The sequence below is a fragment of the Lytechinus pictus genome, chromosome 9 (assembly GCF_037042905.1).
Source record: "Lytechinus pictus isolate F3 Inbred chromosome 9, Lp3.0, whole genome shotgun sequence".
Classification (NCBI taxonomy): domain Eukaryota; kingdom Metazoa; phylum Echinodermata; class Echinoidea; order Temnopleuroida; family Toxopneustidae; genus Lytechinus; species Lytechinus pictus.
In genome coordinates, this window is record NC_087253.1 from 23,621,272 (window position 1) to 23,638,355 (window position 17,084).

Genomic DNA, 17,084 nt, shown 5'->3' on the forward strand with positions numbered 1-17,084 from the left:
TATTAATATGAATTATGTTCTAGAGTGTCCGAATCTGCCCCCTATTGGCCCTGGCGGGCAATGACACCTAGGTTAAGTGGTAGAGCGACTTGTGCGTCATGGTTCAAACCAAAACCAAGGTTACCCTCTTTCATTAAACGTTTAAAGGTATTATTTATGTTACTTGCATTTATGGTTATTAGCGGCGTGTCTGAGCCTGGTATCAATACAGGGCATCGATATAAGATTATTATTTTTTTCAATATTGAATTGATCAAATTAAAAAAAAAATCCGTGTTAACGCGTGACATTACGCAACACCCTATTTTCATATCTTGTAGAAATAAGAAATAAAATTCAACTCTAGTCGTAAAATCTTTTGAATAAAATGAATCTGCTGACAAACCAAATCATGCAAATAATCGGAATTATCTTTTAATTTGTGACGCACAAAGATCAAAACCGTCAGTCATAGGATTAGATAAGATGAAGGAAAAAATCAAGAAATAGGGCATAAGTACAAGAAAAGAATATAAAAGGGAGAAATAAATCCAACTCTGTAAGACTTCGATAAAAACCATTATTAGGCAATGTAAAATATAGTCATCGTGGTACCCGTGACATATGCCAAGATCAACAGGTTTTCCTCCAAACCCAAGTTCATGACTCAACAAACAACGCCTTGAATATGACTGCCTTTCCAAAATCTGATTTCACGCTCTGCATCTTCTATTATCACTATTTATTGTCGTCGACGACTGAATCTAAATATTTGTAGGATAATAACGCGGCAAGATTCACACCTTTTGTGCTCAATTAGAACGAAAGGAACGAATTATTGAAGAAAAAAAAAGTAAAGGAACGGATTATTCTCTTTACAATACACGCGCCGATTCTCAGCCTCCCAGTAAGTATAAATGGTTCCAAACGTTTTGTTCTAGTGTGCCACAAGTCCCGGTCCTCTTTTAATATGTTTAGCAGGACAGGAGGAGGTCCATCAGTAAAGTTTAGACACATTTTCTTTAGGAATTATATACATTCAAACTGTTTCTTTCCTTTGATCACGAAAGGTACAACAAAATAACGACAACGATTGGCTAGACCCGAGGGGAAGCGAATTTTCTTTCAACTATATCACTTGAAAATCGAAAACTTATGTTGATCAGGTTTTCTTGCTGACTACTCGATGAAGGAAACAGAATGAGGGATTTTAAATAGGAAAGGATCTCCACCCCCATTTTTAAACCAAAAAAAGAAAGAAGCATAATGCAATAATTTTCTTAACATATTTGGGTATTATAGCAAGTTTTTTTTTAATTCTTTTTTTATTAAAAAAAATCAAAGTCAATTACAAAAAATTACAAATGATTATATAAAGTGATTACTAATAGCAAGCTGAATTGCATGCATATTTTATGTCCTCCCTTTACCTGTGTATTATATACTTACAAAACGTATGACCGCCTACTCCCCATTGCACCACTTTCCCCAGATTGCGCCAAGTTATTTTTTATACCGGATTGTGTGAGGGAGGGGGGGGGGTGAGGATAACCTAACTGTGACGTCAGTGTCCCTCTAAATTATGAAGGGATAAGGTTGGTAGAAGCTTAAAATTATTTATGAAGCGATATTTCATTGTTTCCAAACCCAATCCTCCTCCAAAATATCCTTTTCTTCGCGTTCCTTCTTCATGTTCTTACTCTTCTTTCGCTCATTTATAATGTTGATAACAGGGGCGGACACCCCTCCCCCCAGGCCATGTCCCTGTATGTGGGGGGGGGGGGGGGGGTGGATGATACACGAAATTTTGGGAGGAACAAACATCGGATAAGGTTTTGTGCCTATCCTCGGTAATTTTCACGCGTCAAGTGTGGTATTGTCGCCTGAATGCAGGGGGCGGTCCGGGCTAAAAGACGGGTAATAATGCCCCACCTGACGTATCCCGCTGCGCCATTTATAAATGATCAACCGGGGTATTAGTACATACAAAAATGGGGAAAAAGAGGAATATATAATCAAGGTCGTGAAGACCTAACCAAAAGAATGACATCTTTTTTGTAACTGTGGGATTCGTCTTTCTCTATGCATGAAGTAGGTTCTCGAAGAAAAAAATATTGTCGGTATTATATCTAAAGGTGTCTCCTATCCTTCTGTGATGTCATTACATATTGTTTCAAATATATTTTACCATGGTGTGCCTTTATAACCAAGGCAATCCATACATGTAATTGCACGAATTTGCGAATAATTTATTTTCTTAAAATTAAGCAAAACGAAAGTGGAAATGAAAGAAAAGAATGGGTCAGGAGAAAGATATATGAAATGCAAAGGGTCACCCATAAAGGTGTATTAGAAAGGAGAGAGATTTATAAATATATAAAGAGTGTGTGAAATGTATGTGTGGGGTGAGTGGGTGTATGTGTATGATGTGTGAGAGAGAGAGATGAGGGAAATAGAAGGAGTGAGAGAAAGAGGGGGGGGGGGGGCAACAACACCAATGACAAATATCGGTTAAAGAAGGGCGACATTTCGCTACATGGTTACAAAGTGTAAGACCCTTGCCGCTTTAAAAACATCCGGACCTCTTTGAGCCCAGCTTAAGAGGGTAACAGAGAACAAAAGTGGCATGAACCGCCAACTCTCCGGTAACTGTTACTCCTAAAACCGTATTGATACTTGACTGACAGCATAGGTAAATAGACGAATAAGATATAGGAATATAATTGTGGGATTTGTGGATAGAGATTGTGCAACTTCAATCTTATTCTTCATATACTTCGGTTTATTTACAGACGCGGCGAGGAGTTATTATTTAGGAAATATTAAAAAAGTGAAAATGTCAGTTAAAGTTAGCAAAATAGAACCGAGAAGAATAGAAGAAATGAGTCTAAGACGGCTGGGAAATGGAATTAAATCGGAAATCATGTTAAGCAGAAGTGCAGTTGACTCATTTGGCCAAGTTTATAAGACACTGACATTGAATGAAAAAAGTGGGTTATGTGGGCGGCGGGAAGGGGAAGCCGCGAACAATAAAACTTCTAATAAGTATTTAATAAGAGTTCGGGTGACGAAAGTTCCAAAGAAACCGAAAGTATCGATAGAAGCTGATGATGTCTGACTCAAACGAATTAATCCTATCAAGTTTTTATACATTTCAACTGAGAACGCGTTAATGTTTGATTTCTTTCTGTATTTTTATTTGGATAGTTTCAACTTTCAAATTTGCTTTATTTGTCCAGTGATTACACCTTTTAAATAACTTCCCCCCTTTTGACTGATTCTTTTCTAAAGCTCCGATTGTCCGTCCCTAACTTTTCATATTTCACTCTATTCGGCGCCCCATTACACAATTAGAAGGAGCGGGAGTTTCAGATTCCGGTGACCCGGGTTCGATTCCTATTTGGTGCGCTAGTGCCCTTGGTAAGGCATTTATCCTCATTACCAGGTCACTCGTAGAGGACCTTAAGCCGTCGGTCCTCTGGTTGCTTGCTAACAAGCATTCTTGCTCTCTTAGCAATCAGATAAAAAATCACCACCTAACATACAGTAACCTCGCCATCCAATGGTAACAACTTTAACAGGACTCGGCAGCCAATCAAAATCGAGGATTTTATAGAAGTTACCAATGGATAGAAGAGTTAATCTTTTTTTGTGAACAGTGGTGAATGGGGCTCTCATAAAAGTTTAGTAGCACTTCTCTGGAGACGAAAATACAAACCATGTTCGCACCATCACGAATGGAATAAACACTTTTCATTCTTCATATGAAGAATTTGTAAATAGGCATTTCAAATTCAGCTGTATTATCAGAACTTCTTCGAATAACCGGCAAGTGACGTTGACGCCATTTACCAGGAAGATAATGTAATGAGCAATGCATGATAATTTACCTCGATTTACTATTACGTGTGCTCCACTGACGTATATGCCTAGATGGAGAGGGGGGGGGGGTGTTTGGGAAAATTCATCTCCATTCTCCTAAAGACGACAAGAGCACACTTGTCGAAACGTCGAGTTTGGGTGGTCCTTTTCAGGACCAACATTTGCCCAAGTAAGATACATGGTGTACCGTGAAACCAACTTCACTATTCAACCTATCGTTCCACTACCAGTAAAAACAAAGGAGGTGGAAAAGGACAGGAAAGTTATGAAAAGGGTGAAATATGTAAATTTCATGTCAAAATCTATCACAGACTTGGATTTTGATTTTGAAAAGGTCACAAATTTTGCTCGCTCGCTTTGCTCGTGTCATTTTAAATATACATTTTGCTAAATTACCATATTGTGCCCTCATAACATTTCGGCTCATTATACGCCCCTCATAATAAAACATTTTGGGGCGAAAGTTACAGGTTCCCGCCTATCCCTCTCCCTCCAGTTCTCTTCAATACATCAGTGATGTTAATTATCTAGGTGCTTCCTGAATTAAGTCGTCCATTCGAAGCAGTCAATATGTTTTCTTTCGTAATACCATCGATATGCGTAAAGACGAATACCCTCATTTCCGTATTTCTGATGAAGGTTTAAAGTGTCATGCACTTGACGAGATGGCAAGATTATTAGATCTTTACATGTAGACTTAATATCATAATTATGTCGACATGGCGTGATAATTTAAACTTGCCACTTCCACTTAATATCATAGTTATGTCGACATGGCGTGATATTTTAACTTGCCACTTCCACTTACAGTAATATCATAATTATGTCGACATGAGATATATTAATACCTCGCCACTTCGACTTAATGTCATAATTATATCGACATGATTGAGATTATTTACCTTGCCATTTCACTATGTCGACACAATGCGATGCATTATGGCGCCATATCGACTTCTAAAATTTATACATCGTCATGGCGAGTTATACGTTATCAGCCCAGTATCTCAACATGACGACTTACACCTTTCTGTCGACTAGGCAAGATGTATCTCGGCAGTCAACATAATAGGCTGGGAGTTTAGGCACCGCGACGAAGAACGAATCGTAGAACAAAGTAAATCCATTTAAATGCAAATCAAATCACAATGAAAATGTAGGAGGTCTTTGTCGAAAATTGAAGAACCGGAACGGCTGTTTCGTTCTGCTTTTCGGAGCTGACGAAAAATTGCAAATGATTTATTTCGTTTGTCCCGAGTCCAGGACGAAACTGCCGTTTCGATTCACCAACCCTCGACAAAGACTCCATTGTCATGAAGGGAGGGCATTTCACAATAGATTCTCTATGCTCCCGAGAGCGTTCTGCGTCATGGTTGCGAAAGCTCTCTAATAGGGATCTATAAGTCGACTTGGCAAGATAACGCATCTCGTCATGTCGACACAACGCTATCAAGCTGAAAATGGCAAGGTAAATTTTATCACCGTGTCATCATTTATACGGCGCTTTAAAAGCTTCCAGACCCTTTAAAAACTTCGGAGAAGGGGAAACCAGTTTCTCCTGCCTCGGATTTTGTCCAGTTTTCGTGCGTGGGATTTTGGGCATCCAGTGTTTGGAAACAAAACAATGGAGATGTTTGGATTTCAAACGAAGCTGAGGAAAACTTCAAAGATTTACGAGCTTGTGGAGAGAGAGAGCCGAGGAAAGTAGGATAAAAGAGGGTCACGGTCGAGGGTATACCTTCAAATCTATTTTTTGAGCATTCCTCAGGAAATGAAATAGAAGCAGTCACATCGTGAGGATGGAATAGAGACAAATATGGCACGAGAATACCAACATACCAAACGTTAGACCAAGTGGATATTAGACGAAATGGATGTAGCCTAATTGGAAATTAAACATAATGGCCATTGGGCTAAGTGGCAATCAGACCAGGTACATGTAGATGTTCATAAAGTATGATTAGACGAAACAGAAATTAGACGAAGTGGGTGTGTAGACCAATCGGCTAGGTACCGAGGCATTTCCTCCAAATCTTATTTTTGAGGATGCAATTAAGACAAATTTTGAAAGAATACCAACATACCAAACATTAGACCAAGGGGGTATTAGACGAATTGTTGCAGCCTAACTGGAAATTAGACAAATTGGCCAATGTAGCGAGAGACGAAGTAGGATTAGAACATGTGGGATGAGACCAGAGGGGAAGTAGACAAAGCGGGTTTAGACCAATCAACAATTTTACTCCAAATATATTTCAAGCAATTAATCCTGGATAAATAAATAGTGTCAGAATGGGAGGGTGTAATAAAGAAAACACTCAAAGTCTTGGGTGTTAAAATGAAGACCAGTTGGTGTCGCTCGAGGATCACACCCGAGGTGCTAAAATTACACGCTACACCAACGAGTAAAAGTTTTGGTCAAGTTTTGTAATTACTGTGTAGAAATGGTGGATTTTTTGTGTTCCTTTTATTATAATATAGCATTCCAACATTAAAACTTCTTTAAAATTTTCATGTCGGAGAGGTATGCTGATATTAATGATTACAAAATATATAGTAGATTGAGGTGAAGGGTGGAGTCATGACTTGAAATAAAATGAACAATAAGAACAAGCATCGTGAGTTTCTGATTGTTGAATTGTATTTCATTCAGCGAAACAAGCAACAGAAATAAGCAAAGTGTACATGAAAATTTTCAATTGCATTTCATTTTGTGTCATGTTACAATGTATGTGTAGTAATACAAAAAAAAAGGTACGCGCACATATAACATACATATTTAACTCGTTATTCATGAATGTTATAAACTACTATAAACTACAAAACCTTGGAGCATAAAATGAAAAATTAAAGAAATAATCCTGCTGCGGTTATTATCAAGTTTGTTTCTTTAAGCATGGCCAATTGGTTACCCTTTTATACTTTTTTTAGAAAGATAATTATATATTAATCATGTATGTTGATTTCATAATTAACATTGAATCGTCTGATTTCCTGCTGTAACTTTACATGGCAAAACAATCGTGGTTCTCATGCAAATTATCATGAAATCATTTTATAATATATTTGGAAAATGTATGAGCATGATCACAATGATACAACACCTATCATGCCTATATGAGATGTCAGGGTATTATCAATTGTATTGTATAAAATATGGGAATGCCAGTACTCTCAACATTACATTGATAATACTTTTTTTTTAACAGATAGGTCAATAATTTGATGTTACATATTTCTTTTCATGTTTGAGACCCAACGTGTACAGGTTACAATATGGACAAAATCATGATAATTTGATAATTCTATACAATGACAAATTTTCCTGAAAATTCAAAGTTAAATTCAATTAATTTAGAATAAGAAACAAAATCATCTATGTTAGTACATGTATATGTTATATTAAAGGTACTACTAGAATAAAAAGATAATTTTTGCATCAATAAAGAAATTTTGGATAGCACATAAACTGTAGTTACACTCAATGAAAACCCTTAGCTACATCTATTATCTTGTAACAATTCAAACTTTTTTTAAATTCAATATGTGACATTTCAATATTTTATTGTTTTATATTCTAAGATTTTTTCTTTTGTATTGATTTTTTTGCCCTTTGTTTTCTCCTTCATAGGGTAGTGTCCTGGCCGTATTGTATAATTTCCTTATTTAAATACAATATGTAATATTTCAATATTTTTTTTTTATATTGTAAGATTTTTTTTCTTTTGTATTGAATTTTATTGCCCCGCGGTATCTCCTACATAAGGGTCCTGGGCGTATTGTATCATTTCATTTAATGTACAATTTTCCCAACAAAGTGATGAATAAAAGAAATCGATTTATATAATTTTATGTTGATTGGTTTCAATAACATTTCTCACAGAATAATGGCATTGGACATGAGATTCTCTTCCACATTAGGTTTATTCTGTGTATGTATGAAATTCGTTCATATGAAGTGCATATATACTGATAATGGTGGTTATGAAAATTACATAAACATACATATTATTCTTTGTAGATATTTCTTCCCTCTCAAGTTAGAAAGTGCACATTACTATACAAACAAGTAAAGCTACAGCCCAATATACACATATTCGTAATAAAATAATCCTTAATTTGCACATTGGTGATACTTAAAAAAAATGTCATTGCACTGAAATAAGCATATTCTAAAATAGTCAAATAAGAAGATTTTCTATCTAAAAAGAAGATATATTTTTAAAAGTATACAAATTTGTTTAGAAAATACATGTGACAACTTGGTTAAATACATAAAAATGTTAATATTTTTCTTTAGAAATATTAAGCATGTAATGAAGATATTTTTTTTAATGGTCAAAATTATATTTCAAATTATGAAAGGTACAAAAAACGAAAGATATAATCTATTCATTAAAAATGTATAATACAGCTACATGTAAATCATTTTTTTTAAACAATAAAATTCTAGAACCTTTTCTTAAATCGGACACATTTTTCTATTCTTTTTTCTCATGTAAAAGGTAAAGCAGGAATGTTTGAAATACTGATGTTATACTTAAAAAAATTAAAAGCATTTTGAGGTATTATTCAACAGATTAATACATGTATGTAGCAACTATATTACAGGCATAAACTTAGTAGTTAGGTAAAAACTATCAGCTATGAGTGAAGTTTTGGAGTGTGGATAATCTAGAGTCCTTTTTCTACCTGGAACCCTGCTTTGTAAATAACCTAGCTTTGTTCATCTTCACTTGGTCTAAAAGCAGCTGGTCTATTTCTTCAATACACTGTCTAATACTGCATGGGCTAAACCTATTTGGTCAATGATAAGTGAGTCAAATGCTACAATTGGTCTAATACCCACTCAGTCTAATTGTTATTTAGTCTAATGCTAGATGGTCTAATTTCTACACTGTGTACTAATTTATCTGCACTTTGTCAAATTATAATAAACAGTTTAGGCATGTAAAGTGATGGTAGACTAAATGAACCATTCTATGACAATGTAGTTTTCTGTGTATAGCATCTCTACGTAAATGCATTTTTTTATTATTATCATTATTGAATATAATACAGATTCACCTATATTGCATGCACGGAGTCCTTTGACAGATAACCTTGTTAATCGTCTAAGTTCATTCCGCTGAGATTAAGGGTTGCAGAAGGTGAAGCAAAGCTCAGGGTGGTCAACTCTACCTCTGGACTAGATAGGTTGGGACTCTGATGAAGGTCCAGGACCTAGAGAGAGGGAGAGAGAGATTACAAATCCGATTTAATTGTCTATTTTCCATTCCGCTGAGATTGAGGGTAGCAGACATGAAGCAAAGCTCAGTGTGGTCAACTCTACCTCTGGACTAGATAGGTTGGGACTCTGTTGAAGGTCCAGGACCTAAAGAGAGAGAGAGAGAGATTAGAAATCCTTTCAAATCGTAGATTCATTCCGCTGAGATTGAGGGTAGCAGACGGTGAAGCAAAGCTCAGCGTGGTCAACTCTACCTCTGGACTAGATAGGTTGGGACTCTGTTGAAGGTCCAGGACCTAGTAGAGAGAGATAGAGAGAGAAAGACAGAGAGAGGGGGAGGGGGGATGGGGGCAATATAGGGAAAAAATGATTAAAGAAGATGGAAATAGACTGATGGAAAAGACACTACATTGAAAAGTTCAGACATACAAGAGTTCAGGGCCCCAAACTGATTGATGCGATCAATCGTAACTATGGACGGCCAGCAATGTCAACATCCATTATGCATGTTTGTTCAAAATATTTTCTAGCTATGGGCAGTTCCATAGGTTGGTGGACATGAGCTTAAAAAATCAAATTCAATATTTTCTTGAATTTTTAAATACTTTAAGTCCTTCATACATGATAGTTTCAGGAAGAAAAAATAAAAAGTTTATTTTCATATGTATACTTTGGAAAAAAATGGTCAAAAGTTGTGTCTTCCATTCTGTACCAAAATACAAGAAAAATAGTGAAAAATGAAATATGCCTTATTACCATTTTGTTATTGAAACATCATCCCGCTTTATATATTTTTGAAGTTTAGAAGAGTCAAATTACTTAAAATACACAACAGCTTTTCAAGTGAATTTGTAGTACTCATTAAAAAAAAATATTGCAACCTGCTCAGGTGATGTAACGTGAGTAACCAAAAAAACTTTGTTTTCTGAGCGAAAAATTCTGCGCAGTTAATTGGTGGGATTTCAAATTCTCTTCCTTCAAACAATCTTTAACACGGTGATGACTATCAAAATCATTAAAAAATACAATTTTTTATAAAAATGATGAAGAAAAACTGTAACGTGAGTAACTGTGTAACGTGTGTAACCATCATGTAATGTGAGTAACCAGTAAAAATTATGCAGTAAGGTAATATTTTCTGTGGGATGTCAAGTTTTAAGTCTCATGGTGAGTTGTGAAATTATTTTTGATTAATTAAAAGCAAAATGAGGGTACACCTCTTTGATGTGACTCTTTTGTCATCAAAATATCAGTGGTCATACATGTACAATCACACAAAAAATTGAATACTAGTAGAAGTATTCACAATGTGAGAGTGCATTAGTAAGACTTAAAAGTTTCGATTAAACAAACTTTAAAGAGTGTTCGAACAATACATTGAAGGCCCCTACCTGTAAGGCCGGGGTATTTTGGGAGTTGATATGGCCGGGGGGGGGGGGGGGGGGGTGGGGGGGGGTGGGGGGCTCCCAGGCCCCCCTTGAGATCTCGGCCATTGGCCACGCGATCATATCGAAAATTTGCACACAGGTTGTCTTGGACATTATCTACAAAACTGTACAGTAATTTATTTCATGCAAATTGGTATTACATGATTATGCTAATTTATGCAAAATTAGTAAGCGAAATCATACTTTTCCCTCTTACTCCCTAAATAAAGCTCCAATTGTTCCAATTTTTGGTATAAAAACTCTTTTTGGTGTTCCTAGCAATGAATTTTACACACATTATTGAATTTTTAGTGACATTTTTGTTGTTAACCATACATGGACAAAATGTAACGTGAGTAACCGTAACGTGAGTAACCACTTTATCTGCACCCCTAGTAAAAACCTTGTGTTCTTTATTTTTTTAATTATATACAAAGTTTGTCTCCCTAATATACTTCTTTGAAATTGATATAATCAACTTTCATAAAAGCCTTGTATGAGGACACTTTTCACTTAAGTCGACTTTTCATTTTATGCATGTCCAAATCATGTAACGTGAGTAACCGACACATTTCAAAGATTTGCCAGGAGCATAATAAAATTTCCCAAGTTTTTTTTATACAAAGGATAGTCAGACTGTGTACTTTGTTGTGATAAGGAGATGTTTAGTTCCTATCAATAATAATGGAGCTACAGCTCCAAGTATGAGTCAAGGTGTCTCCAAATGTAACGTAAGTAACCGTGGAATAGCCCCTATGATGTATATTCATGCATTCATTGTTTTCTTGAAAATAAGTGCGCTTCTTTTGCATACAAAGGACATTGTGAACAATTTTCGTAGAAAAAAAATATGTGATGGATTTCCATAGAGCTACGATTGATCGGATCAATGGTATCTCTTTGTAATACGGGGCCCTGAAGTCAAATATTGATCAATAAATATCCCTTTTTTTGTCCACATTGCATAATAGTTCAAATTAAAACTTCATTAAATGTGGATGGACATCTGGTCTATGTACTCTTCAAGCAAATAACAACGATTAAAAAATTATTTAAATACTATGCACACAAAGGAATCATGGACTACTGCTTTTATCGCCCCGAAGTCTGTTTCTCACCAAACACCATGCTTCCCCAAACAAATGAACTTCCTACATAAAAAGGAAATAAGATTGTGTTGATTCAGTAGAGAGAACCATCAAAACTTCAAATCAATCACAAACCAATCCACAATTTAAACCATGCAGACGTTACCCTTTCGCCACACAAACAAATAAGAATAGGCCTATTATACAATTTTCATTTTTGCTCATATCACATTTCGGATTATCCCCTAGATCTGGAACGCCAAGAAACACCACTTTTGTGAAGTTTTTACCACAAATAACAAACTCTAATTCACAGCGTCGGTTGCGGTCAAGGGTTTCTTATTATGTGGAGTTTTATTATTTGTTTTCTTTCATAAATGCAGAGTGTAGCACCAGATTTTTGGAAAATAAACTTGAATTTGAGTAACCTTTATGGATTGCAAGAGTACATTCATCTAAGATGCTTAGCTTAATAATCTCAGCTGGTAGGAGATAAAAATACCTCCCAAAATAAAAAAAAAGGAAAAGGGGGCAAAGAGATTATTGAACTTGAAGATGGAAAACCTACCGGTGAATACAGCAGGAATGAATGCCAGTTTCAATGTACTAGCTGCAATGTAACAATTCTGTGCTCAGAAGCCTTAACATTGCATAATTATTCAGGTCAATGACTTATCAAAAATACCAGCAGACATGCAGAGACAAAAATGCCAATGCCAGTTTCCCATCTAATTCTCATCATCTGGGCTGAGTATCAAAATAAAACAGACAGATACACAACCTAAGTCAGTGGGGCTTGAACCCAATAAGAAATGATCTATTCTGGTAATAATATATCACCTCTTTCAAAAACCTAGGTACATAATAGACATTTGATTGCTTTGTTCTCAATGAAATACTCCCTACCTTAAATAATTAAGAAGAAAGAATCGAGGGCATAATTGAAGAAGGAAAGCAATTAAAGTCTACTATTGCAAATAGAACAAGCATTTGACACCTTAGAAAAAAATAAAGGTCTACATCTGTCAGATCATGGGTCAAAAGCTCACAAATAACAATTCTCTTTCAGTGAAACACCAAAAGTACACACAACCACAAGACCTGTCTTTATTTATTCATTTCACATAGAGGTCATAATTGGACCAAAAACTCACACGTCCCCAAAACTACCGCCAGCCAGGCAGTCTGCCAAATAGAGCAGTCACTTGATGAAAACTCTAATATCAATCAGAGTTCCAGATAAGATTGACTTAACTTGCGCCTTGGTGCCCTGTGACAAAAGAGGCATTTTGGTAGGGTATGGCAAATGCTAGAGCCGTTGGGTGTTTTATATAGTTGGTTGTAATGTAGAATTTAGCTTGAATTTATGAATAACTAGCCCAATGCATAGCGTGCACAATTTGAGCCAAAGTATTTTTTTGAAAGTTAAAGAGATTTTGACTGTACTAGAAATCAATACATTCAAATCGCTGCTAGGGACAGTTTTTACATTTCTGTTTTAACCAAAACATTTGTATTTTGCAACTTTCAGCTGATATTGCAAATGTATGACCTTGTACATGGTCAATTCCAGCGTAACGGACATGACGTTCAGACAAATTTTTGTGATTCAAAGGTTTATACAGTAGAATTAGCAGTCTTTTGATAATTGTTACTGAGCTTATCAGACACATTTAAGTATCAGTTACATACACATGAAATTACAAATCGTTTCGTTGAACAGTTGCAGAGAAATTGTACTCTTTGTGAGCGTAACGGACATGACACAAAATGGACGAAGCATTTTACCTCCTATTGCTTATCAAAATTCCTGTGAATTCTTAGATTGCATGCACCCGATGTTGGTGTTAATTTAACCTTAAGATCATTCTCTATCCATAAAATGGTGTTTAACAACAGTTTTGCAGTGCATTCTGTATTCATAGCTCAAAATGTAGCGTAACGGACATGACACACGAAGCGTAACGGACATGACAGTTTCGTCCACTTTTTGTAAGCGAATATAATTATTTAATATAAAGATATGGTACAAGTCTAATTGTTTGCATGTTAAGGCTAAAGGTTTGAGACACACATCATAACTGGTAATCTGTAATATCTCCAATTATTTTGCAATTTGAGAGAGGGGCTTTTTCGTATAATATTTATAAAACAAAAAAATATTTAAAAAAATTTCTTTTACACCAGTTAACAACAGTTAATGAGTATTTTCCAGTTACTACCATCCGCCACACCTAATAAAAAGAGAAAAAGTTGATAGTAAAGATTATTTTTTATTCATGGCTTACAATTTGGCAATATACACTAGCGTAACGGACATGACACCCTTACGAAGTGAACTTCATCAACACTTCTTAGTTTCAAAATGAAAGAAATATGAATAATGAATGTAATTATGTAACAGCAAAGTACCTTTACTAACATTCTTAAGAAAAACATGTAGATATTATTGTCAGGTATTATTAATTTAATAGCCTACATGATAATTTTATATAGAATACAATGCTTATAGTACCATTACGACACTAAGAAGACCAAATCTCATTTTTTGTGAGAAGAAAACAAAATGTACCAGACCTGTATAAATCCAAGATGAACATATTATGAAATGTATTTTATGATAAAGAATATGTACTAGTAGTAATGTCAGTTTTAAGAAAAAAAAATGATATTAAAAAGTATTTTAAAATTTAATAGCAGTACCTGGAAACTAGTCTTTCATTATCGATTATGTATTAGTTGAAAGGTAATTGGAATGTTTGTATATAAATCGCTTCTGAGATTTTTTCATTCAAAATAAATATCATCCTAAGTATAATCATCCTTTCATCAAATCTTGGATGTTCTAAATCTTACGATCTTGCTTGCTGACAAATGTGGCTGTATCTAATTTCGTTGCATTGTCTGCGCTGCTTGTGTACAAATGAAGATACATCATTCAAATCGTGATTATGGCTGACCAAAATACTATGACATAATTTATTGATCGCGCCACATTCCTTCCACAGCCCCTTTGCATTGTGATATTGCAAATAAGTGCCACTGTAGATTCATGGATTCATAGAGCTACATCATGTAACACAGATATCTGAATACAAACTTGTTTTTAAATCTGAGCCCGTGCCATCACTGAAGAAGTTGAGGTTGGTGAAAGTCAGATACTTTGAAGCAATATCATCAATGATCTCATGAATTCACAAGTTGGAATTTTATCATGCTCCAAACTGTCAGTGCAAACACCTAGGATAATCAATTGTATTGTTCAAACACAAATGATACAGATTGTGATCCGAGTATGTTGCCAGATCTAGCTGCATCTTATCCAATATTATGTGGCATACCGTTAATTCTCAGAAAATACACCAGAACAAGAGCTGAACTTTCATCATTAACCAACTTCTAAAAATAGCTTGAATGACATGCAGATTCTAGAAGTTATTACATCCAGCTATCCTCAAGCAATTGAGACTTCCCTCAGTCTGTGACACTGAGCCTAATATTTTGTTTTCGTGAGTGCTGCCTTTTGTCATATATAAGGCGTCATGTCTGTTACGCGAAGTGTCATGTCCGTTACGCCATTTTTATGAAAATGAAAAGTGGTAAGGGAAAATGATTGCTACACATGGTAGGGGGTTTAATTCTAACATAGAATCTGAATCTGCAGTACCTTCAGACAAATTTCCTGTAAGCTGTGAAAACTTTAAGTGAAAAACGTAACGGACATGACACTGATAATGATAAAGAAATTACACAAATCTGAAGATCGATTTCTCTAAAATTGATGAATGGCATAAAATTAAACGATGATTTTCTGTTGATGTAAACATTAATCAACTATTCAAAAGTTAAAAGAGACCTCTGGGACCTTATTTGCTTTTATTATAGAGACAGGAAAGATGAATTGTTTAAAAATAGCCACATTTTTTAGATTTTGCAATTTACTATTCTATTTTTTTGATGGTGGAAAAAACTAAAAAATGTTATCAATATTGCGATTTTTCTATTGGAAATTGAAACTTTATAGATTACTTTTTAAGAAAATTTGACTGCTTAAGTTAAATCTTAAACTTCATTTTTTCTCTAAAGTGAACATTTTCCATGGAATTGCCCACATGTATCCACTAAGTCAGTTGTGCCTTTCAGCATTTTGCTCTATAGCCTCTGTGCAACATTGAAGAAAAATATCAATAAACAAATGCCAGAACCAATTAATAACTAATAGCAAAATTGGAGTACATAGACAATTTACATATTCTCTACCCTGACCTGGGCCAACATAAAATCTGACAGCATATTTGAATTTTGAAACAAGTGATCACATCTTGTGTAGTTTTCAAAGAATCGTTTGATGAAACATTTTGTCCCTATTGGGCTAGGAAGGAGGTAGTTTCAAAGTTACCTTCTCTACAAAACAGAGCACTGTATTACTTTTTGGTCATATTGCTTATCTGCACTTGTTGATTTGCATTTAGCTCAAACCATTCAGAAAAAGGACAAACTATGGAATGACCAAAATGAAGGAAATACTTCGACTAGAAATGGGAATACATGTAATCAACTGATTTTCAAAAGAGAGATACAAGTCGTATGCATAAATTCTAGGTCAATACTGAATTTCGAGCAATTCCATACCAGGCAAACAGATTACCTCAAAATAATATCTACAAATCTTTGTCCAACTTCTACAATAAATACACAAACTTGGTAATTCCTGTTTTGGAGATAATTCCCTCCCATTCAATTAGGACGTTAATTGATTGATGTTCCCCTTTGTGGCTTCGACATCATTTGCCAGTTATAAATAATCCCCTTCTTAGTGCGCATTCAATCCAGAGTTAAATGCCTTTTTGTGAATAAGGAGGGACAAAGCCAAGAAGTTGGGACACCCGTTATTAGCTCAAGGGGTCTCTACCTTGCAGACAAACACCCCTCCATTCCTGCGGAGGAAACTATTTTTCAACGATTCAATAAAAGAGAATTTGGATATCACCCTCAAGGGGTGAGCACTGACCAACAATATCCCAATCAAACTGAAAAATCTTGCTGCTGGTCCCGAGAAACGGTCAGCCTTTGTTTGCTTTTTGTACTTATCTTGGTATTCACGATACCTTAGAACATCCATTTAGGTGACAAAATGCTTTTAGGTGTTCAATGCCACTTCACATCTGAAGTTTGTTCTATGTATAGAGTGAAGATGTCTAGTCCGATGTATTTACTTATTAGGTTAGCGGATTTAACAAGCTAATTTCACTGCTCTTTTTTTATGCCATCTCTGTCTGTCATAATTATCAACAGTTATTAAACCATTTATACCACTTTTACCGTATGCATGCATTTCTTAGCCCCCTTCGCTCTCTCCTTCTCATTTTGCTTTCCACTACAACTGATGGTTCCTACTTTTATACTGCATTTGCTCTCCCTTTTTATTTTTGAAAAAACCCTACTACATTGAAGTATCATTAATAGTTTTATGTGCATGTC